Below are 21,833 nucleotides of genomic sequence, written 5' to 3'. Positions count from 1 at the left end.
CTCTTGTGCAAGGCTCTTGAGGAAGTGAGATTCTGTATTCCGAGGTGCGCTTCTTTTCGTAGGCTTCTGACCACATGGTGTGCGGCAGGAAGTCATCTTTGACAGGGCCGCAGGCTTTATCTCCAAATGGCATCCCGGACGCACTGCAACCCACCTTTTTGCTGAAACGGAAGTCTGGTTCAGGGTAATAGAAAGCTGAGCTGCACGTACCGAAAGCAGCAGAGCCCAGCGGCGGAGAGGGTGTGGCCAGGGCTGTCTGATTTGCATAGTGACCAGTGGCATCTTGGGAATGTACAGGCTTTGGAGCTTAACGGGTGCTGCAGGGGTCTGCCTGGCCGGAGAAATGCCTGTCTGGCGCTCCCCTCAGGACACACGTGTCTTCCGTTCGAGCATGGAGGGTGAGGGACATGGGTCACCCTCATATACAGGGGTGTGGGCATGGGCAGGATGGGGCGTGGGGGACCCGTCAGGGCATTGCCCGTTTGGAAGCCCGTTCGGAAGGCAAGAGGAGGCGGAGGCGGAGGCGGGAATCTCTGCTCAATTTTTTCCCGAGGCCTGGGGACAAGCCTTTGCACATTTGATCCAGCCGGGCCTGCATCAGCAGATCCTGCTCCGATGGCAAGGGAGAGCCTGCAGGTGTAAATCAAAGAAAGGGGAGAAATCCGCAAGAGGCGGGTTAACAAATTCCAGTGGCAGGCCCATGTTCCCCAGGAAGCAAGTACTTCCTCCTGCTCCCTTCAGTGGGAAAAGACATAGGAGGTGTATTTCTCTAAGCAGGGGCTCTGCGTAGGTGGCACTGCATTGCTTTGGGAAGCATCCATGCTAAGTGCAGAGTAGCAGCAGACCCCACAGCTGAGACGTGAATTGGGACTGTTAAGGAAGGGCACTGGGAGGGTGAGGAGGGCAGAGGAAAATGCTTTACAAAAGCATCTGCAAGTTCCTACACACCCGCTGAAAACCCATACCAGGGATGGGGCTCGAACCCATGCGGACAACTGTCCATTGGATCTTAAGTCCAACGCCTTAACCACTCGGCCACCCTGGTGAGACCCTAGGCCCTGCCTTACTCAGCTCCCTTTTCATGCTGGCTGCTCCAGCGCAGGCTGTCCAGCAAGAGGTGATTGCAGAGTAAAAAGGCTTTTGCAGGAGGATAAAGGTAATTGCTTATGACAAACACACTGTGTGACACCTAACTTTTCCCCACTCGTACTTTATGGGCAATCTATACAGTGGAGTTAGCTTAGTCACAATAAGGAAGTGAGCAAGGCAGGCTCACAAGAGCATCTCCTCCCTGGTGGTCTAGTGGCTAGGATTTGGCGCTTTCACCGCCGCGGCCCGGGTTCGATTCCCGGTCAGGGAAGATCCCTCTAAGACGTAGACGTGCGTAATTTGTCCACGCAGCTCAGCTTTTTTTAATCGAAGGTCCTTAAAAAGGCACCCCGACCTATAGACGAAAGCAGAGGAAAGGGGCTGGGTCCCCTGTGTCCCAGGTTGCTTTGCTCCCATTGCCCTCAGCCACCTTCATGCGCACGCAGTCCCCCACCCAGTCAGGTGCTCTATGTGGGCGTAAAGTGCAGTACCAGCTCATCAGAAAGGTAAATTGCTGGAAAACCCGGCTGCGATGTATACATCTACTTTGGAGCACTCTTCTCCCTTGCACTCTTGAATCGGTCATTCGCAATGTATTCTTCCAGCAAGCTGAATAACGAGGTAGGTGTGAGAAGGTGTACCAGCTGTCTTTGAGCTATCAGCGGCCACTAGGTGTCCCTCTTGTGATTTCCCGGGGATCCCGATTGTACAGGAATTCGTCGGTTCAGTAGCACGGGGGAGGGGATGGCCTGTGCTTGGAAGTGACAAACAGTCTGGTGGAATCATGAGTGTTTTTTCAAGTTCTGATTCATATTCGCTGTAGAATAAAATATGCTTTCAGCCCCCATGAGCTTTGTCACTAGGAGAGCAGTGTAGGAACTTTTGCAGTATGGCTGTGGGTTCCCTGGTGGTCTAGTGGTTAGGATTCGGCGCTCTCACCGCCGCGGCCTGGGTTCGATTCCCGGTCAGGGAACAGTCCTTCTTCTGCCCTTGAATGCTTTTCCTTCCCGCAGGTCAGGGCTTCTCAAAATGAATTTGCTTTTCTGACAAACAGTTTGCCTAGCATCCCGCAATCTGGCTCCTAATTTGATTTTCGCAAGGTTCCCTTTGAGTTGCTTTCCTCGGCGCGAGGAAAATCTCTTGTGCAAGGCTCTTGAGGAAGTGAGATTCTGTATTCCGAGGTGCGCTTCTTTTCGTAGGCTTCTGACCACATGGTGTGCGGCAGGAAGTCATCTTTGACAGGGCCGCAGGCTTTATCTCCAAATGGCATCCCGGACGCACTGCAACCCACCTTTTTGCTGAAACGGAAGTCTGGTTCAGGGTAATAGAAAGCTGAGCTGCACGTACCGAAAGCAGCAGAGCCCAGCGGCGGAGAGGGTGTGGCCAGGGCTGTCTGATTTGCATAGTGACCAGTGGCATCTTGGGAATGTACAGGCTTTGGAGCTTAACGGGTGCTGCAGGGGTCTGCCTGGCCGGAGAAATGCCTGTCTGGCGCTCCCCTCAGGACACACGTGTCTTCCGTTCGAGCATGGAGGGTGAGGGACATGGGTCACCCTCATATACAGGGGTGTGGGCATGGGCAGGATGGGGCGTGGGGGACCCGTCAGGGCATTGCCCGTTTGGAAGCCCGTTCGGAAGGCAAGAGGAGGCGGAGGTGGGAATCTCTGCTCAATTTTTTCCCGAGGCCTGGGGACAAGCCTTTGCACATTTGATCCTGCCGGGCCTGCATCAGCAGATCCTGCTCCGATGGCAAGGGAGAGCCTGCAGGTGTAAATCAAAGAAAGGGGAGAAATCCGCAAGAGGCGGGTTAACAAATTCCAGTGGCAGGCCCATGTTCCCCAGGAAGCAAGTACTTCCTCCTGCTCCCTTCAGTGGGAAAAGACATAGGAGGTGTATTTCTCTAAGCAGGGGCTCTGCGTAGGTGGCACTGCATTGCTTTGGGAAGCATCCATGCTAAGTGCAGAGTAGCAGCAGACCCCACAGCTGAGACGTGAATTGGGACTGTTAAGGAAGGGCACTGGGAGGGTGAGGAGGGCAGAGGAAAATGCTTTACAAAAGCATCTGCAAGTTCCTACACACCCGCTGAAAACCCATACCAGGGATGGGGCTCGAACCCATGCGGACAACTGTCCATTGGATCTTAAGTCCAACGCCTTAACCACTCGGCCACCCTGGTGAGACCCTAGGCCCTGCCTTACTCAGCTCCCTTTTCATGCTGGCTGCTCCAGCGCAGGCTGTCCAGCAAGAGGTGATTGCAGAGTAAAAAGGCTTTTGCAGGAGGATAAAGGTAATTGCTTATGACAAACACACTGTGTGACACCTAACTTTTCCCCACTCGTACTTTATGGGCAATCTATACAGTGGAGTTAGCTTAGTCACAATAAGGAAGTGAGCAAGGCAGGCTCACAAGAGCATCTCCTCCCTGGTGGTCTAGTGGCTAGGATTTGGCGCTTTCACCGCCGCGGCCCGGGTTCGATTCCCGGTCAGGGAAGATCCCTCTAAGACGTAGACGTGCGTAATTTGTCCACGCAGCTCAGCTTTTTTTAATCGAAGGTCCTTAAAAAGGCACCCCGACCTATAGACGAAAGCAGAGGAAAGGGGCTGGGTCCCCTGTGTCCCAGGTTGCTTTGCTCCCATTGCCCTCAGCCACCTTCATGCGCACGCAGTCCCCCACCCAGTCAGGTGCTCTATGTGGGCGTAAAGTGCAGTACCAGCTCATCAGAAAGGTAAATTGCTGGAAAACCCGGCTGCGATGTATACATCTACTTTGGAGCACTCTTCTCCCTTGCACTCTTGAATCGGTCATTCGCAATGTATTCTTCCAGCAAGCTGAATAACGAGGTAGGTGTGAGAAGGTGTACCAGCTGTCTTTGAGCTATCAGCGGCCACTAGGTGTCCCTCTTCTGATTTCCCGGGGATCCCGATTGTACAGGAATTCGTCGGTTCAGTAGCACGGGGGAGGGGATGGCCTGTGCTTGGAAGTGACAAACAGTCTGGTGGAATCATGAGTGTTTTTTCAAGTTCTGATTCATATTCGCTGTAGAATAAAATATGCTTTCAGCCCCCATGAGCTTTGTCACTAGGAGAGCAGTGTAGGAACTTTTGCAGTATGGCTGTGGGTTCCCTGGTGGTCTAGTGGTTAGGATTCGGCGCTCTCACCGCCGCGGCCTGGGTTCGATTCCCGGTCAGGGAACAGTCCTTCTTCTGCCCTTGAATGCTTTTCCTTCCCGCAGGTCAGGGCTTCTCAAAATGAATTTGCTTTTCTGACAAACAGTTTGCCTAGCATCCCGCAATCTGGCTCCTAATTTGATTTTCGCAAGGTTCCCTTTGAGTTGCTTTCCTCGGCGGGAGGAAAATCTCTTGTGCAAGGCTCTTGAGGAAGTGAGATTCTGTATTCCGAGGTGCGCTTCTTTTCGTAGGCTTCTGACCACATGGTGTGCGGCAGGAAGTCATCTTTGACAGGGCCGCAGGCTTTATCTCCAAATGGCATCCCGGACGCACTGCAACCCACCTTTTTGCTGAAACGGAAGTCTGGTTCAGGGTAATAGAAAGCTGAGCTGCACGTACCGAAAGCAGCAGAGCCCAGCGGCGGAGAGGGTGTGGCCAGGGCTGTCTGATTTGCATAGTGACCAGTGGCATCTTGGGAATGTACAGGCTTTGGAGCTTAACGGGTGCTGCAGGGGTCTGCCTGGCCGGAGAAATGCCTGTCTGGCGCTCCCCTCAGGACACACGTGTCTTCCGTTCGAGCATGGAGGGTGAGGGACATGGGTCACCCTCATATACAGGGGTGTGGGCATGGGCAGGATGGGGCGTGGGGGACCCGTCAGGGCATTGCCCGTTTGGAAGCCCGTTCGGAAGGCAAGAGGAGGCGGAGGCGGAGGCGGGAATCTCTGCTCAATTTTTTCCCGAGGCCTGGGGACAAGCCTTTGCACATTTGATCCAGCCGGGCCTGCATCAGCAGATCCTGCTCCGATGGCAAGGGAGAGCCTGCAGGTGTAAATCAAAGAAAGGGGAGAAATCCGCAAGAGGCGGGTTAACAAATTCCAGTGGCAGGCCCATGTTCCCCAGGAAGCAAGTACTTCCTCCTGCTCCCTTCAGTGGGAAAAGACATAGGAGGTGTATTTCTCTAAGCAGGGGCTCTGCGTAGGTGGCACTGCATTGCTTTGGGAAGCATCCATGCTAAGTGCAGAGTAGCAGCAGACCCCACAGCTGAGACGTGAATTGGGACTGTTAAGGAAGGGCACTGGGAGGGTGAGGAGGGCAGAGGAAAATGCTTTACAAAAGCATCAGCAAGTTCCTACACACCCGCTGAAAACCCATACCAGGGATGGGGCTCGAACCCATGCGGACAACTGTCCATTGGATCTTAAGTCCAACGCCTTAACCACTCGGCCACCCTGGTGAGACCCTAGGCCCTGCCTTACTCAGCTCCCTTTTCATGCTGGCTGCTCCAGCGCAGGCTGTCCAGCAAGAGGTGATTGCAGAGTAAAAAGGCTTTTGCAGGAGGATAAAGGTAATTGCTTATGACAAACACACTGTGTGACACCTAACTTTTCCCCACTCGTACTTTATGGGCAATCTATACAGTGGAGTTAGCTTAGTCACAATAAGGAAGTGAGCAAGGCAGGCTCACAAGAGCATCTCCTCCCTGGTGGTCTAGTGGCTAGGATTTGGCGCTTTCACCGCCGCGGCCCGGGTTCGATTCCCGGTCAGGGAAGATCCCTCTAAGACGTAGACGTGCGTAATTTGTCCACGCAGCTCAGCTTTTTTTAATCGAAGGTCCTTAAAAAGGCACCCCGACCTATAGACGAAAGCAGAGGAAAGGGGCTGGGTCCCCTGTGTCCCAGGTTGCTTTGCTCCCATTGCCCTCAGCCACCTTCATGCGCACGCAGTCCCCCACCCAGTCAGGTGCTCTATGTGGGCGTAAAGTGCAGTACCAGCTCATCAGAAAGGTAAATTGCTGGAAAACCCGGCTGCGATGTATACATCTACTTTGGAGCACTCTTCTCCCTTGCACTCTTGAATCGGTCATTCGCAATGTATTCTTCCAGCAAGCTGAATAACGAGGTAGGTGTGAGAAGGTGTACCAGCTGTCTTTGAGCTATCAGCGGCCACTAGGTGTCCCTCTTGTGATTTCCCGGGGATCCCGATTGTACAGGAATTCGTCGGTTCAGTAGCACGGGGGAGGGGATGGCCTGTGCTTGGAAGTGACAAACAGTCTGGTGGAATCATGAGTGTTTTTTCAAGTTCTGATTCATATTCGCTGTAGAATAAAATATGCTTTCAGCCCCCATGAGCTTTGTCACTAGGAGAGCAGTGTAGGAACTTTTGCAGTATGGCTGTGGGTTCCCTGGTGGTCTAGTGGTTAGGATTCGGCGCTCTCACCGCCGCGGCCTGGGTTCGATTCCCGGTCAGGGAACAGTCCTTCTTCTGCCCTTGAATGCTTTTCCTTCCCGCAGGTCAGGGCTTCTCAAAATGAATTTGCTTTTCTGACAAACAGTTTGCCTAGCATCCCGCAATCTGGCTCCTAATTTGATTTTCGCAAGGTTCCCTTTGAGTTGCTTTCCTCGGCGCGAGGAAAATCTCTTGTGCAAGGCTCTTGAGGAAGTGAGATTCTGTATTCCGAGGTGCGCTTCTTTTCGTAGGCTTCTGACCACATGGTGTGCGGCAGGAAGTCATCTTTGACAGGGCCGCAGGCTTTATCTCCAAATGGCATCCCGGACGCACTGCAACCCACCTTTTTGCTGAAACGGAAGTCTGGTTCAGGGTAATAGAAAGCTGAGCTGCACGTACCGAAAGCAGCAGAGCCCAGCGGCGGAGCGGGTGTGGCCAGGGCTGTCTGATTTGCATAGTGACCAGTGGCATCTTGGGAATGTACAGGCTTTGGAGCTTAACGGGTGCTGCAGGGGTCTGCCTGGCCGGAGAAATGCCTGTCTGGCGCTCCCCTCAGGACACACGTGTCTTCCGTTCGAGCATGGAGGGTGAGGGACATGGGTCACCCTCATATACAGGGGTGTGGGCATGGGCAGGATGGGGCGTGGGGGACCCGTCAGGGCATTGCCCGTTTGGAAGCCCGTTCGGAAGGCAAGAGGAGGCGGAGGCGGGAATCTCTGCTCAATTTTTTCCCGAGGCCTGGGGACAAGCCTTTGCACATTTGATCCAGCCGGGCCTGCATCAGCAGATCCTGCTCCGATGGCAAGGGAGAGCCTGCAGGTGTAAATCAAAGAAAGGGGAGAAATCCGCAAGAGGCGGGTTAACAAATTCCAATGGCAGGCCCATGTTCCCCAGGAAGCAAGTACTTCCTCCTGCTCCCTTCAGTGGGAAAAGACATAGGAGGTGTATTTCCCTAAGCAGGGGCTCTGCGTAGGTGGCACTGCATTGCTTTGGGAAGCATCCATGCTAAGTGCAGAGTAGCAGCAGACCCCACAGCTGAGACGTGAATTGGGACTGTTAAGGAAGGGCACTGGGAGGGTGAGGAGGGCAGAGGAAAATGCTTTAAAAAAGCATCTGCAAGTTCCTACACACCCGCTGAAAACCCATACCAGGGATGGGGCTCGAACCCATGCGGACAACTGTCCATTGGATCTTAAGTCCAACGCCTTAACCACTCGGCCACCCTGGTGAGACCCTAGGCCCTGCCTTACTCAGCTCCCTTTTCATGCTGGCTGCTCCAGCGCAGGCTGTCCAGCAAGAGGTGATTGCAGAGTAAAAAGGCTTTTGCAGGAGGATAAAGGTAATTGCTTATGACAAACACACTGTGTGACACCTAACTTTTCCCCACTCGTACTTTATGGGCAATCTATACAGTGGAGTTAGCTTAGTCACAATAAGGAAGTGAGCAAGGCAGGCTCACAAGAGCATCTCCTCCCTGGTGGTCTAGTGGCTAGGATTCGGCGCTTTCACCGCCGCGGCCCGGGTTCGATTCCCGGTCAGGGAAGATCCCTCTAAGACGTAGACGTGCGTAATTTGTCCACGCAGCTCAGCTTTTTTTAATCGAAGGTCCTTAAAAAGGCACCCCGACCTATAGACGAAAGCAGAGGAAAGGGGCTGGGTCCCCTGTGTCCCAGGTTGCTTTGCTCCCATTGCCCTCAGCCACCTTCATGCGCACGCAGTCCCCCACCCAGTCAGGTGCTCTATGTGGGCGTAAAGTGCAGTACCAGCTCATCATAAAGGTAAATTGCTGGAAAACCCGGCTGCGATGTATACATCTACTTTGGAGCACTCTTCTCCCTTGCACTCTTGAATCGGTCATTCGCAATGTATTCTTCCAGCAAGCTGAATAACGAGGTAGGTGTGAGAAGGTGTACCAGCTGTCTTTGAGCTATCAGCGGCCACTAGGTGTCCCTCTTGTGATTTCCCGGGGATCCCGATTGTACAGGAATTCGTCGGTTCAGTGGCACGGGGGAGGGGATGGCCTGTGCTTGGAAGTGACAAACAGTCTGGTGGAATCATGAGTGTTTTTTCAAGTTCTGATTCATATTCGCTGTAGAATAAAATATGCTTTCAGCCCCCATGAGCTTTGTCACTAGGAGAGCAGTGTAGGAACTTTTGCTGTATGGCTGTGGGTTCCCTGGTGGTCTAGTGGTTAGGATTCGGCGCTCTCACCGCCGCGGCCCGGGTTCGATTCCCGGTCAGGAAACAGTCCTTCTTCTGCCCTTGAATGCTTTTCCTTCCCGCAGGTCAGGGCTTCTCAAAATGAATTTGCTTTTCTGACAAACAGTTTGCCTAGCATCCCGCAATCTGGCTCCTAATTTGATTTTCGCAAGGTTCCCTTTGAGTTGCTTTCCTCGGCGGGAGGAAAATCTCTTGTGCAAGGCTCTTGAGGAAGTGAGATTCTGTATTCCGAGGTGCGCTTCTTTTCGTAGGCTTCTGACCACATGGTGTGCGGCAGGAAGTCATCTTTGACAGGGCCGCAGGCTTTGTCTCCAAATGGCATCCCGGACCCACTGCAACCCACCTTTTTGCTGAAACGGAAGTCTGGTTCAGGGTAAGAAAAAGCTGAGCTGCACGTACCGAAAGCAGCAGAGCCCAGCGGCGGAGAGGGTGTGGCCAGGGCTGTCTGATTTGCATAGTGACCAGTGGCATCTTGGGAATGTACAGGCTTTGGAGCATAATGGGTGCTGCAGGGGTCTGCCTGGCCGGAGAAATGCCTGTCTGGCGCTCCCCTCAGGACACACGTGTCTTCCGTTCGAGCATGGAGGGTGAGGGACATGGGTCACCCTCATATACAGGGGTGTGGGCATGGGCAGGATGGGGCGTGGGGGACCCGTCAGGGCATTGCCCGTTTGGAAGCCCGTTCGGAAGGCAAGAGGAGGCGGAGGCGGAGGCGGGAATCTCTGCTCAATTTTTTCCCGAGGCCTGGGGACAAGCCTTTGCACATTTGATCCAGCCGGGCCTGCATCAGCAGATCCTGCTCCGATGGCAAGGGAGAGCCTGCAGGTGTAAATCAAAGAAAGGGGAGAAATCCGCAAGAGGCGGGTTAACAAATTCCAGTGGCAGGCCCATGTTCCCCAGGAAGCAAGTACTTCCTCCTGCTCCCTTCAGTGGGAAAAGACATAGGAGGTGTATTTCCCTAAGCAGGGGCTCTGCGTAGGTGGCACTGCATTGCTTTGGGAAGCATCCATGCTAAGTGCAGAGTAGCAGCAGACCCCACAGCTGAGACGTGAATTGGGACTGTTAAGGAAGGGCACTGGGAGGGTGAGGAGGGCAGAGGAAAATGCTTTAAAAAAGCATCTGCAAGTTCCTACACACCCGCTGAAAACCCATACCAGGGATGGGGCTCGAACCCATGCGGACAACTGTCCATTGGATCTTAAGTCCAACGCCTTAACCACTCGGCCACCCTGGTGAGACCCTAGGCCCTGCCTTACTCAGCTCCCTTTTCATGCTGGCTGCTCCAGCGCAGGCTGTCCAGCAAGAGGTGATTGCAGAGTAAAAAGGCTTTTGCAGGAGGATAAAGGTAATTGCTTATGACAAACACACTGTGTGACACCTAACTTTTCCCCACTCGTACTTTATGGGCAATCTATACAGTGGAGTTAGCTTAGTCACAATAAGGAAGTGAGCAAGGCAGGCTCACAAGAGCATCTCCTCCCTGGTGGTCTAGTGGCTAGGATTCGGCGCTTTCACCGCCGCGGCCCGGGTTCGATTCCCGGTCAGGGAAGATCCCTCTAAGACGTAGACGTGCGTAATTTGTCCACGCAGCTCAGCTTTTTTTAATCGAAGGTCCTTAAAAAGGCACCCCGACCTATAGACGAAAGCAGAGGAAAGGGGCTGGGTCCCCTGTGTCCCAGGTTGCTTTGCTCCCATTGCCCTCAGCCACCTTCATGCACACGCAGTCCCCCACCCAGTCAGGTGCTCTATGTGGGCGTAAAGTGCAGTACCAGCTCATCAGAAAGGTAAATTGCTGGAAAACCCGGCTGCGATGTATACATCTACTTTGGAGCACTCTTCTCCCTTGCACTCTTGAATCGGTCATTCGCAATGTATTCTTCCAGCAAGCTGAATAACGAGGTATGTGTGAGAAGGTGTACCAGCTGTCTTTGAGCTATCAGCGGCCACTAGGTGTCCCTCTTGTGATTTCCCGGGGATCCCGATTGTACAGGAATTCGTCGGTTCAGTGGCATGGGGGAGGGGATGGCCTGTGCTTGGAAGTGACAAACAGTCTGGTGGAATCATGAGTGTTTTTTCAAGTTCTGATTCATATTCGCTGTAGAATAAAATATGCTTTCAGCCCCCATGAGCTTTGTCACTAGGAGAGCAGTGTAGGAACTTTTGCTGTATGGCTGTGGGTTCCCTGGTGGTCTAGTGGTTAGGATTCGGCGCTCTCACCGCCGCGGCCCGGGTTCGATTCCCGGTCAGGAAACAGTCCTTCTTCTGCCCTTGAATGCTTTTCCTTCCCGCAGGTCAGGGCTTCTCAAAATGAATTTGCTTTTCTGACAAACAGTTTGCCTAGCATCCCGCAATCTGGCTCCTAATTTGATTTTCGCAAGGTTCCCTTTGAGTTGCTTTCCTCGGCGGGAGGAAAATCTCTTGTGCAAGGCTCTTGAGGAAGTGAGATTCTGTATTCCGAGGTGCGCTTCTTTTCGTAGGCTTCTGACCACATGGTGTGCGGCAGGAAGTCATCTTTGACAGGGCCGCAGGCTTTGTCTCCAAATGGCATCCCGGACCCACTGCAACCCACCTTTTTGCTGAAACGGAAGTCTGGTTCAGGGTAAGAAAAAGCTGAGCTGCACGTACCGAAAGCAGCAGAGCCCAGCGGCGGAGAGGGTGTGGCCAGGGCTGTCTGATTTGCATAGTGACCAGTGGCATCTTGGGAATGTACAGGCTTTGGAGCCTAATGGGTGCTGCAGGGGTCTGCCTGGCCGGAGAAATGCCTGTCTGGCGCTCCCCTCAGGACACACGTGTCTTCCGTTCGAGCATGGAGGGTGAGGGACATGGGTCACCCTCATATACAGGGGTGTGGGCATGGGCAGGATGGGGCGTGGGGGACCCGTCAGGGCATTGCCCCTTTGGAAGCCCGTTCGGAAGGCAAGAGGAGGCGGAGGCGGGAATCTCTGCTCAATTTTTTCCCGAGGCCTGGGGACAAGCCTTTGCACATTTGATCCAGCCGGGCCTGCATCAGCAGATCCTGCTCCGATGGCAAGGGAGAGCCTGCAGGTGTAAATCAAAGAAAGGGGAGAAATCCGCAAGAGGCGGGTTAACAAATTCCAGTGGCAGGCCCATGTTCCCCAGGAAGCAAGTACTTCCTCCTGCTCCCTTCAGTGGGAAAAGACATAGGAGGTGTATTTCTCTAAGCAGGGGCTCTGCGTAGGTGGCACTGCATTGCTTTGGGAAGCATCCATGCTAAGTGCAGAGTAGCAGCAGACCCCACAGCTGAGACGTGAATTGGGACTGTTAAGGAAGGGCACTGGGAGGGTGAGGAGGGCAGAGGAAAATGCTTTACAAAAGCATCTGCAAGTTCCTACACACCCGCTGAAAACCCATACCAGGGATGGGGCTCGAACCCATGCGGACAACTGTCCATTGGATCTTAAGTCCAACGCCTTAACCACTCGGCCACCCTGGTGAGACCCTAGGCCCTGCCTTACTCAGCTCCCTTTTCATGCTGGCTGCTCCAGCGCAGGCTGTCCAGCAAGAGGTGATTGCAGAGTAAAAAGGCTTTTGCAGGAGGATAAAGGTAATTGCTTATGACAAACACACTGTGTGACACCTAACTTTTCCCCACTCGTACTTTATGGGCAATCTATACAGTGGAGTTAGCTTAGTCACAATAAGGAAGTGAGCAAGGCAGGCTCACAAGAGCATCTCCTCCCTGGTGGTCTAGTGGCTAGGATTTGGCGCTTTCACCGCCGCGGCCCGGGTTCGATTCCCGGTCAGGGAAGATCCCTCTAAGACGTAGACGTGCGTAATTTGTCCACGCAGCTCAGCTTTTTTTAATCGAAGGTCCTTAAAAAGGCACCCCGACCTATAGACGAAAGCAGAGGAAAGGGGCTGGGTCCCCTGTGTCCCAGGTTGCTTTGCTCCCATTGCCCTCAGCCACCTTCATGCGCACGCAGTCCCCCACCCAGTCAGGTGCTCTATGTGGGCGTAAAGTGCAGTACCAGCTCATCAGAAAGGTAAATTGCTGGAAAACCCGGCTGCGATGTATACATCTACTTTGGAGCACTCTTCTCCCTTGCACTCTTGAATCGGTCATTCGCAATGTATTCTTCCAGCAAGCTGAATAACGAGGTAGGTGTGAGAAGGTGTACCAGCTGTCTTTGAGCTATCAGCGGCCACTAGGTGTCCCTCTTCTGATTTCCCGGGGATCCCGATTGTACAGGAATTCGTCGGTTCAGTAGCACGGGGGAGGGGATGGCCTGTGCTTGGAAGTGACAAACAGTCTGGTGGAATCATGAGTGTTTTTTCAAGTTCTGATTCATATTCGCTGTAGAATAAAATATGCTTTCAGCCCCCATGAGCTTTGTCACTAGGAGAGCAGTGTAGGAACTTTTGCAGTATGGCTGTGGGTTCCCTGGTGGTCTAGTGGTTAGGATTCGGTGCTCTCACCGCCGCGGCCTGGGTTCGATTCCCGGTCAGGGAACAGTCCTTCTTCTGCCCTTGAATGCTTTTCCTTCCCGCAGGTCAGGGCTTCTCAAAATGAATTTGCTTTTCTGACAAACAGTTTGCCTAGCATCCCGCAATCTGGCTCCTAATTTGATTTTCGCAAGGTTCCCTTTGAGTTGCTTTCCTCGGCGGGAGGAAAATCTCTTGTGCAAGGCTCTTGAGGAAGTGAGATTCTGTATTCCGAGGTGCGCTTCTTTTCGTAGGCTTCTGACCACATGGTGTGCGGCAGGAAGTCATCTTTGACAGGGCCGCAGGCTTTATCTCCAAATGGCATCCCGGACGCACTGCAACCCACCTTTTTGCTGAAACGGAAGTCTGGTTCAGGGTAATAGAAAGCTGAGCTGCACGTACCGAAAGCAGCAGAGCCCAGCGGCGGAGAGGGTGTGGCCAGGGCTGTCTGATTTGCATAGTGACCAGTGGCATCTTGGGAATGTACAGGCTTTGGAGCTTAACGGGTGCTGCAGGGGTCTGCCTGGCCGGAGAAATGCCTGTCTGGCGCTCCCCTCAGGACACACGTGTCTTCCGTTCGAGCATGGAGGGTGAGGGACATGGGTCACCCTCATATACAGGGGTGTGGGCATGGGCAGGATGGGGCGTGGGGGACCCGTCAGGGCATTGCCCGTTTGGAAGCCCGTTCGGAAGGCAAGAGGAGGCGGAGGCGGAGGCGGGAATCTCTGCTCAATTTTTTCCCGAGGCCTGGGGACAAGCCTTTGCACATTTGATCCAGCCGGGCCTGCATCAGCAGATCCTGCTCCGATGGCAAGGGAGAGCCTGCAGGTGTAAATCAAAGAAAGGGGAGAAATCCGCAAGAGGCGGGTTAACAAATTCCAGTGGCAGGCCCATGTTCCCCAGGAAGCAAGTACTTCCTCCTGCTCCCTTCAGTGGGAAAAGACATAGGAGGTGTATTTCTCTAAGCAGGGGCTCTGCGTAGGTGGCACTGCATTGCTTTGGGAAGCATCCATGCTAAGTGCAGAGTAGCAGCAGACCCCACAGCTGAGACGTGAATTGGGACTGTTAAGGAAGGGCACTGGGAGGGTGAGGAGGGCAGAGGAAAATGCTTTACAAAAGCATCTGCAAGTTCCTACACACCCGCTGAAAACCCATACCAGGGATGGGGCTCGAACCCATGCGGACAACTGTCCATTGGATCTTAAGTCCAACGCCTTAACCACTCGGCCACCCTGGTGAGACCCTAGGCCCTGCCTTACTCAGCTCCCTTTTCATGCTGGCTGCTCCAGCGCAGGCTGTCCAGCAAGAGGTGATTGCAGAGTAAAAAGGCTTTTGCAGGAGGATAAAGGTAATTGCTTATGACAAACACACTGTGTGACACCTAACTTTTCCCCACTCGTACTTTATGGGCAATCTATACAGTGGAGTTAGCTTAGTCACAATAAGGAAGTGAGCAAGGCAGGCTCACAAGAGCATCTCCTCCCTGGTGGTCTAGTGGCTAGGATTTGGCGCTTTCACCGCCGCGGCCCGGGTTCGATTCCCGGTCAGGGAAGATCCCTCTAAGACGTAGACGTGCGTAATTTGTCCACGCAGCTCAGCTTTTTTTAATCGAAGGTCCTTAAAAAGGCACCCCGACCTATAGACGAAAGCAGAGGAAAGGGGCTGGGTCCCCTGTGTCCCAGGTTGCTTTGCTCCCATTGCCCTCAGCCACCTTCATGCGCACGCAGTCCCCCACCCAGTCAGGTGCTCTATGTGGGCGTAAAGTGCAGTACCAGCTCATCAGAAAGGTAAATTGCTGGAAAACCCGGCTGCGATGTATACATCTACTTTGGAGCACTCTTCTCCCTTGCACTCTTGAATCGGTCATTCGCAATGTATTCTTCCAGCAAGCTGAATAACGAGGTAGGTGTGAGAAGGTGTACCAGCTGTCTTTGAGCTATCAGCGGCCACTAGGTGTCCCTCTTGTGATTTCCCGGGGATCCCGATTGTACAGGAATTCGTCGGTTCAGTAGCACGGGGGAGGGGATGGCCTGTGCTTGGAAGTGACAAACAGTCTGGTGGAATCATGAGTGTTTTTTCAAGTTCTGATTCATATTCGCTGTAGAATAAAATATGCTTTCAGCCCCCATGAGCTTTGTCACTAGGAGAGCAGTGTAGGAACTTTTGCAGTATGGCTGTGGGTTCCCTGGTGGTCTAGTGGTTAGGATTCGGCGCTCTCACCGCCGCGGCCTGGGTTCGATTCCCGGTCAGGGAACAGTCCTTCTTCTGCCCTTGAATGCTTTTCCTTCCCGCAGGTCAGGGCTTCTCAAAATGAATTTGCTTTTCTGACAAACAGTTTGCCTAGCATCCCGCAATCTGGCTCCTAATTTGATTTTCGCAAGGTTCCCTTTGAGTTGCTTTCCTCGGCGCGAGGAAAATCTCTTGTGCAAGGCTCTTGAGGAAGTGAGATTCTGTATTCCGAGGTGCGCTTCTTTTCGTAGGCTTCTGACCACATGGTGTGCGGCAGGAAGTCATCTTTGACAGGGCCGCAGGCTTTATCTCCAAATGGCATCCCGGACGCACTGCAACCCACCTTTTTGCTGAAACGGAAGTCTGGTTCAGGGTAATAGAAAGCTGAGCTGCACGTACCGAAAGCAGCAGAGCCCAGCGGCGGAGAGGGTGTGGCCAGGGCTGTCTGATTTGCATAGTGACCAGTGGCATCTTGGGAATGTACAGGCTTTGGAGCTTAACGGGTGCTGCAGGGGTCTGCCTGGCCGGAGAAATGCCTGTCTGGCGCTCCCCTCAGGACACACGTGTCTTCCGTTCGAGCATGGAGGGTGAGGGACATGGGTCACCCTCATATACAGGGGTGTGGGCATGGGCAGGATGGGGCGTGGGGGACCCGTCAGGGCATTGCCCGTTTGGAAGCCCGTTCGGAAGGCAAGAGGAGGCGGAGGCGGGAATCTCTGCTCAATTTTTTCCCGAGGCCTGGGGACAAGCCTTTGCACATTTGATCCAGCCGGGCCTGCATCAGCAGATCCTGCTCCGATGGCAAGGGAGAGCCTGCAGGTGTAAATCAAAGAAAGGGGAGAAATCCGCAAGAGGCGGGTTAACAAATTCCAGTGGCAGGCCCATGTTCCCCAGGAAGCAAGTACTTCCTCCTGCTCCCTTCAGTGGGAAAAGACATAGGAGGTGTATTTCCCTAAGCAGGGGCTCTGCGTAGGTGGCACTGCATTGCTTTGGGAAGCATCCATGCTAAGTGCAGAGTAGCAGCAGACCCCACAGCTGAGACGTGAATTGGGACTGTTAAGGAAGGGCACTGGGAGGGTGAGGAGGGCAGAGGAAAATGCTTTAAAAAAGCATCTGCAAGTTCCTACACACCCGCTGAAAACCCATACCAGGGATGGGGCTCGAACCCATGCGGACAACTGTCCATTGGATCTTAAGTCCAACGCCTTAACCACTCGGCCACCCTGGTGAGACCCTAGGCCCTGCCTTACTCAGCTCCCTTTTCATGCTGGCTGCTCCAGCGCAGGCTGTCCAGCAAGAGGTGATTGCAGAGTAAAAAGGCTTTTGCAGGAGGATAAAGGTAATTGCTTATGACAAACACACTGTGTGACACCTAACTTTTCCCCACTCGTACTTTATGGGCAATCTATACAGTGGAGTTAGCTTAGTCACAATAAGGAAGTGAGCAAGGCAGGCTCACAAGAGCATCTCCTCCCTGGTGGTCTAGTGGCTAGGATTCGGCGCTTTCACCGCCGCGGCCCGGGTTCGATTCCCGGTCAGGGAAGATCCCTCTAAGACGTAGACGTGCGTAATTTGTCCACGCAGCTCAGCTTTTTTTAATCGAAGGTCCTTAAAAAGGCACCCCGACCTATAGACGAAAGCAGAGGAAAGGGGCTGGGTCCCCTGTGTCCCAGGTTGCTTTGCTCCCATTGCCCTCAGCCACCTTCATGCACACGCAGTCCCCCACCCAGTCAGGTGCTCTATGTGGGCGTAAAGTGCAGTACCAGCTCATCAGAAAGGTAAATTGCTGGAAAACCCGGCTGCGATGTATACATCTACTTTGGAGCACTCTTCTCCCTTGCACTCTTGAATCGGTCATTCGCAATGTATTCTTCCAGCAAGCTGAATAACGAGGTAGGTGTGAGAAGGTGTACCAGCTGTCTTTGAGCTATCAGCGGCCACTAGGTGTCCCTCTTGTGATTTCCCGGGGATCCCGATTGTACAGGAATTCGTCGGTTCAGTGGCACGGGGGAGGGGATGGCCTGTGCTTGGAAGTGACAAACAGTCTGGTGGAATCATGAGTGTTTTTTCAAGTTCTGATTCATATTCGCTGTAGAATAAAATATGCTTTCAGCCCCCATGAGCTTTGTCACTAGGAGAGCAGTGTAGGAACTTTTGCTGTATGGCTGTGGGTTCCCTGGTGGTCTAGTGGTTAGGATTCGGCGCTCTCACCGCCGCGGCCCGGGTTCGATTCCCGGTCAGGAAACTGTCCTTCTTCTGCCCTTGAATGCTTTTCCTTCCCGCAGGTCAGGGCTTCTCAAAATGAATTTGCTTTTCTGACAAACAGTTTGCCTAGCATCCCGCAATCTGGCTCCTAATTTGATTTTCGCAAGGTTCCCTTTGAGTTGCTTTCCTCGGCGGGAGGAAAATCTCTTGTGCAAGGCTCTTGAGGAAGTGAGATTCTGTATTCCGAGGTGCGCTTCTTTTCGTAGGCTTCTGACCACATGGTGTGCGGCAGGAAGTCATCTTTGACAGGGCCGCAGGCTTTGTCTCCAAATGGCATCCCGGACCCACTGCAACCCACCTTTTTGCTGAAACGGAAGTCTGGTTCAGGGTAAGAAAAAGCTGAGCTGCACGTACCGAAAGCAGCAGAGCCCAGCGGCGGAGAGGGTGTGGCCAGGGCTGTCTGATTTGCATAGTGACCAGTGGCATCTTGGGAATGTACAGGCTTTGGAGCCTAACGGGTGCTGCAGGGGTCTGCCTGGCCGGAGAAATGCCTGTCTGGCGCTCCCCTCAGGACACACGTGTCTTCCGTTCGAGCATGGAGGGTGAGGGACATGGGTCACCCTCATATACAGGGGTGTGGGCATGGGCAGGATGGGGCGTGGGGGACCCGTCAGGGCATTGCCCGTTTGGAAGCCCGTTCGGAAGGCAAGAGGAGGCGGAGGCGGAGGCGGGAATCTCTGCTCAATTTTTTCCCGAGGCCTGGGGACAAGCCTTTGCACATTTGATCCAGCCGGGCCTGCATCAGCAGATCCTGCTCCGATGGCAAGGGAGAGCCTGCAGGTGTAAATCAAAGAAAGGGGAGAAATCCGCAAGAGGCGGGTTAACAAATTCCAGTGGCAGGCCCATGTTCCCCAGGAAGCAAGTACTTCCTCCTGCTCCCTTCAGTGGGAAAAGACATAGGAGGTGTATTTCCCTAAGCAGGGGCTCTGCGTAGGTGGCACTGCATTGCTTTGGGAAGCATCCATGCTACGTGCAGAGTAGCAGCAGACCCCACAGCTGAGACGTGAATTGGGACTGTTAAGGAAGGGCACTGGGAGGGTGAGGAGGGCAGAGGAAAATGCTTTAAAAAAGCATCTGCAAGTTCCTACACACCCGCTGAAAACCCATACCAGGGATGGGGCTCGAACCCATGCGGACAACTGTCCATTGGATCTTAAGTCCAACGCCTTAACCACTCGGCCACCCTGGTGAGACCCTAGGCCCTGCCTTACTCAGCTCCCTTTTCATGCTGGCTGCTCCAGCGCAGGCTGTCCAGCAAGAGGTGATTGCAGAGTAAAAAGGCTTTTGCAGGAGGATAAAGGTAATTGCTTATGACAAACACACTGTGTGACACCTAACTTTTCCCCACTCATACTTTATGGGCAATCTATACAGTGGAGTTAGCTTAGTCACAATAAGGAAGTGAGCAAGGCAGGCTCACAAGAGCATCTCCTCCCTGGTGGTCTAGTGGCTAGGATTCGGCGCTTTCACCGCCGCGGCCCGGGTTCGATTCCCGGTCAGGGAAGATCCCTCTAAGACGTAGACGTGCGTAATTTGTCCACGCAGCTCAGCTTTTTTTAATCGAAGGTCCTTAAAAAGGCACCCCGACCTATAGACGAAAGCAGAGGAAAGGGGCTGGGTCCCCTGTGTCCCAGGTTGCTTTGCTCCCATTGCCCTCAGCCACCTTCATGCACACGCAGTCCCCCACCCAGTCAGGTGCTCTATGTGGGCGTAAAGTGCAGTACCAGCTCATCAGAAAGGTAAATTGCTGGAAAACCCGGCTGCGATGTATACATCTACTTTGGAGCACTCTTCTCCCTTGCACTCTTGAATCGGTCATTCGCAATGTATTCTTCCAGCAAGCTGAATAACGAGGTAGGTGTGAGAAGGTGTACCAGCTGTCTTTGAGCTATCAGCGGCCACTAGGTGTCCCTCTTGTGATTTCCCGGGGATCCCGATTGTACAGGAATTCGTCGGTTCAGTGGCACGGGGGAGGGGATGGCCTGTGCTTGGAAGTGACAAACAGTCTGGTGGAATCATGAGTGTTTTTTCAAGTTCTGATTCATATTCGCTGTAGAATAAAATATGCTTTCAGCCCCCATGAGCTTTGTCACTAGGAGAGCAGTGTAGGAACTTTTGCTGTATGGCTGTGGGTTCCCTGGTGGTCTAGTGGTTAGGATTCGGCGCTCTCACCGCCGCGGCCCGGGTTCGATTCCCGGTCAGGAAACTGTCCTTCTTCTGCCCTTGAATGCTTTTCCTTCCCGCAGGTCAGGGCTTCTCAAAATGAATTTGCTTTTCTGACAAACAGTTTGCCTAGCATCCCGCAATCTGGCTCCTAATTTGATTTTCGCAAGGTTCCCTTTGAGTTGCTTTCCTCGGCGGGAGGAAAATCTCTTGTGCAAGGCTCTTGAGGAAGTGAGATTCTGTATTCCGAGGTGCGCTTCTTTTCGTAGGCTTCTGACCACATGGTGTGCGGCAGGAAGTCATCTTTGACAGGGCCGCAGGCTTTGTCTCCAAATGGCATCCCGGACCCACTGCAACCCACCTTTTTGCTGAAACGGAAGTCTGGTTCAGGGTAAGAAAAAGCTGAGCTGCACGTACCGAAAGCAGCAGAGCCCAGCGGCGGAGAGGGTGTGGCCAGGGCTGTCTGATTTGCATAGTGACCAGTGGCATCTTGGGAATGTACAGGCTTTGGAGCCTAACGGGTGCTGCAGGGGTCTGCCTGGCCGGAGAAATGCCTGTCTGGCGCTCCCCTCAGGACACACGTGTCTTCCGTTCGAGCATGGAGGGTGAGGGACATGGGTCACCCTCATATACAGGGGTGTGGGCATGGGCAGGATGGGGCGTGGGGGACCCGTCAGGGCATTGCCCGTTTGGAAGCCCGTTCGGAAGGCAAGAGGAGGCGGAGGCGGAGGCGGGAATCTCTGCTCAATTTTTTCCCGAGGCCTGGGGACAAGCCTTTGCACATTTGATCCAGCCGGGCCTGCATCAGCAGATCCTGCTCCGATGGCAAGGGAGAGCCTGCAGGTGTAAATCAAAGAAAGGGGAGAAATCCGCAAGAGGCGGGTTAACAAATTCCAGTGGCAGGCCCATGTTCCCCAGGAAGCAAGTACTTCCTCCTGCTCCCTTCAGTGGGAAAAGACATAGGAGGTGTATTTCCCTAAGCAGGGGCTCTGCGTAGGTGGCACTGCATTGCTTTGGGAAGCATCCATGCTAAGTGCAGAGTAGCAGCAGACCCCACAGCTGAGACGTGAATTGGGACTGTTAAGGAAGGGCACTGGGAGGGTGAGGAGGGCAGAGGAAAATGCTTTAAAAAAGCATCTGCAAGTTCCTACACACCCGCTGAAAACCCATACCAGGGATGGGGCTCGAACCCATGCGGACAACTGTCCATTGGATCTTAAGTCCAACGCCTTAACCACTCGGCCACCCTGGTGAGACCCTAGGCCCTGCCTTACTCAGCTCCCTTTTCATGCTGGCTGCTCCAGCGCAGGCTGTCCAGCAAGAGGTGATTGCAGAGTAAAAAGGCTTTTGCAGGAGGATAAAGGTAATTGCTTATGACAAACACACTGTGTGACACCTAACTTTTCCCCACTCATACTTTATGGGCAATCTATACAGTGGAGTTAGCTTAGTCACAATAAGGAAGTGAGCAAGGCAGGCTCACAAGAGCATCTCCTCCCTGGTGGTCTAGTGGCTAGGATTCGGCGCTTTCACCGCCGCGGCCCGGGTTCGATTCCCGGTCAGGGAAGATCCCTCGTAGACGTGCGTAATTTGTCCACGCAGCTCAGCTTTTTTTAATCGAAGGTCCTTAAAAAGGCACCCCGACCTATAGACGAAAGCAGAGGAAAGGGGCTGGGTCCCCTGTGTCCCAGGTTGCTTTGCTCCCATTGCCCTCAGCCACCTTCATGCACACGCAGTCCCCCACCCAGTCAGGTGCTCTATGTGGGCGTAAAGTGCAGTACCAGCTCATCAGAAAGGTAAATTGCTGGAAAACCCGGCTGCGATGTATACATCTACTTTGGAGCACTCTTCTCCCTTGCACTCTTGAATCGGTCATTCGCAATGTATTCTTCCAGCAAGCTGAATAACGAGGTAGGTGTGAGAAGGTGTACCAGCTGTCTTTGAGCTATCAGCGGCCACTAGGTGTCCCTCTTGTGATTTCCCGGGGATCCCGATTGTACAGGAATTCGTCGGTTCAGTGGCATGGGGGA

At 53.5% G+C, this 21,833-nt stretch overlaps 15 non-coding genes across 15 annotated transcripts; 5 read left to right on the top strand and 10 right to left on the bottom strand.

Moving 5' to 3' along the window:
* Positions 1-962: 962 nt before the first annotated feature.
* On the bottom strand, positions 963-1,045 carry TRNAL-UAA (transfer RNA leucine (anticodon UAA)). Its single transcript has one exon. It is a non-coding gene; the product is annotated as a tRNA-Leu (tRNA).
* Positions 1,046-3,182: 2,137 nt separating this feature from the next.
* Positions 3,183-3,265, bottom strand: TRNAL-UAA (transfer RNA leucine (anticodon UAA)). The gene has a single exon. It is a non-coding gene; the product is annotated as a tRNA-Leu (tRNA).
* Positions 3,266-5,408: 2,143 nt separating this feature from the next.
* On the bottom strand, positions 5,409-5,491 carry TRNAL-UAA (transfer RNA leucine (anticodon UAA)). The gene has a single exon. It is a non-coding gene; the product is annotated as a tRNA-Leu (tRNA).
* Positions 5,492-7,628: 2,137 nt separating this feature from the next.
* Positions 7,629-7,711, bottom strand: TRNAL-UAA (transfer RNA leucine (anticodon UAA)). Its single transcript has one exon. It is a non-coding gene; the product is annotated as a tRNA-Leu (tRNA).
* A 243-nt stretch (positions 7,712-7,954) lies between these two features.
* On the top strand, positions 7,955-8,026 carry TRNAE-UUC (transfer RNA glutamic acid (anticodon UUC)). Its single transcript has one exon. It is a non-coding gene; the product is annotated as a tRNA-Glu (tRNA).
* A 1,828-nt stretch (positions 8,027-9,854) lies between these two features.
* Positions 9,855-9,937, bottom strand: TRNAL-UAA (transfer RNA leucine (anticodon UAA)). The gene has a single exon. It is a non-coding gene; the product is annotated as a tRNA-Leu (tRNA).
* Positions 9,938-10,180: 243 nt separating this feature from the next.
* On the top strand, positions 10,181-10,252 carry TRNAE-UUC (transfer RNA glutamic acid (anticodon UUC)). Its single transcript has one exon. It is a non-coding gene; the product is annotated as a tRNA-Glu (tRNA).
* Positions 10,253-12,074: 1,822 nt separating this feature from the next.
* TRNAL-UAA (transfer RNA leucine (anticodon UAA)) lies at positions 12,075-12,157 on the bottom strand. The gene has a single exon. It is a non-coding gene; the product is annotated as a tRNA-Leu (tRNA).
* A 2,143-nt stretch (positions 12,158-14,300) lies between these two features.
* Positions 14,301-14,383, bottom strand: TRNAL-UAA (transfer RNA leucine (anticodon UAA)). Its single transcript has one exon. It is a non-coding gene; the product is annotated as a tRNA-Leu (tRNA).
* Positions 14,384-16,520: 2,137 nt separating this feature from the next.
* Positions 16,521-16,603, bottom strand: TRNAL-UAA (transfer RNA leucine (anticodon UAA)). The gene has a single exon. It is a non-coding gene; the product is annotated as a tRNA-Leu (tRNA).
* A 243-nt stretch (positions 16,604-16,846) lies between these two features.
* TRNAE-UUC (transfer RNA glutamic acid (anticodon UUC)) lies at positions 16,847-16,918 on the top strand. Its single transcript has one exon. It is a non-coding gene; the product is annotated as a tRNA-Glu (tRNA).
* A 1,828-nt stretch (positions 16,919-18,746) lies between these two features.
* TRNAL-UAA (transfer RNA leucine (anticodon UAA)) lies at positions 18,747-18,829 on the bottom strand. The gene has a single exon. It is a non-coding gene; the product is annotated as a tRNA-Leu (tRNA).
* A 243-nt stretch (positions 18,830-19,072) lies between these two features.
* TRNAE-UUC (transfer RNA glutamic acid (anticodon UUC)) lies at positions 19,073-19,144 on the top strand. The gene has a single exon. It is a non-coding gene; the product is annotated as a tRNA-Glu (tRNA).
* A 1,828-nt stretch (positions 19,145-20,972) lies between these two features.
* TRNAL-UAA (transfer RNA leucine (anticodon UAA)) lies at positions 20,973-21,055 on the bottom strand. Its single transcript has one exon. It is a non-coding gene; the product is annotated as a tRNA-Leu (tRNA).
* A 243-nt stretch (positions 21,056-21,298) lies between these two features.
* Positions 21,299-21,370, top strand: TRNAE-UUC (transfer RNA glutamic acid (anticodon UUC)). Its single transcript has one exon. It is a non-coding gene; the product is annotated as a tRNA-Glu (tRNA).
* The last annotated feature ends 463 nt before the right edge of the window (positions 21,371-21,833 follow it).

This window comes from Triturus cristatus, chromosome 5_2 (assembly GCF_964204655.1).
Source record: "Triturus cristatus chromosome 5_2, aTriCri1.1, whole genome shotgun sequence".
Lineage (NCBI taxonomy): Eukaryota > Metazoa > Chordata > Amphibia > Caudata > Salamandridae > Triturus > Triturus cristatus.
Note: the sequence above shows the minus strand (reverse complement) of the source record. Positions and strands in the feature narration are given on the sequence as shown.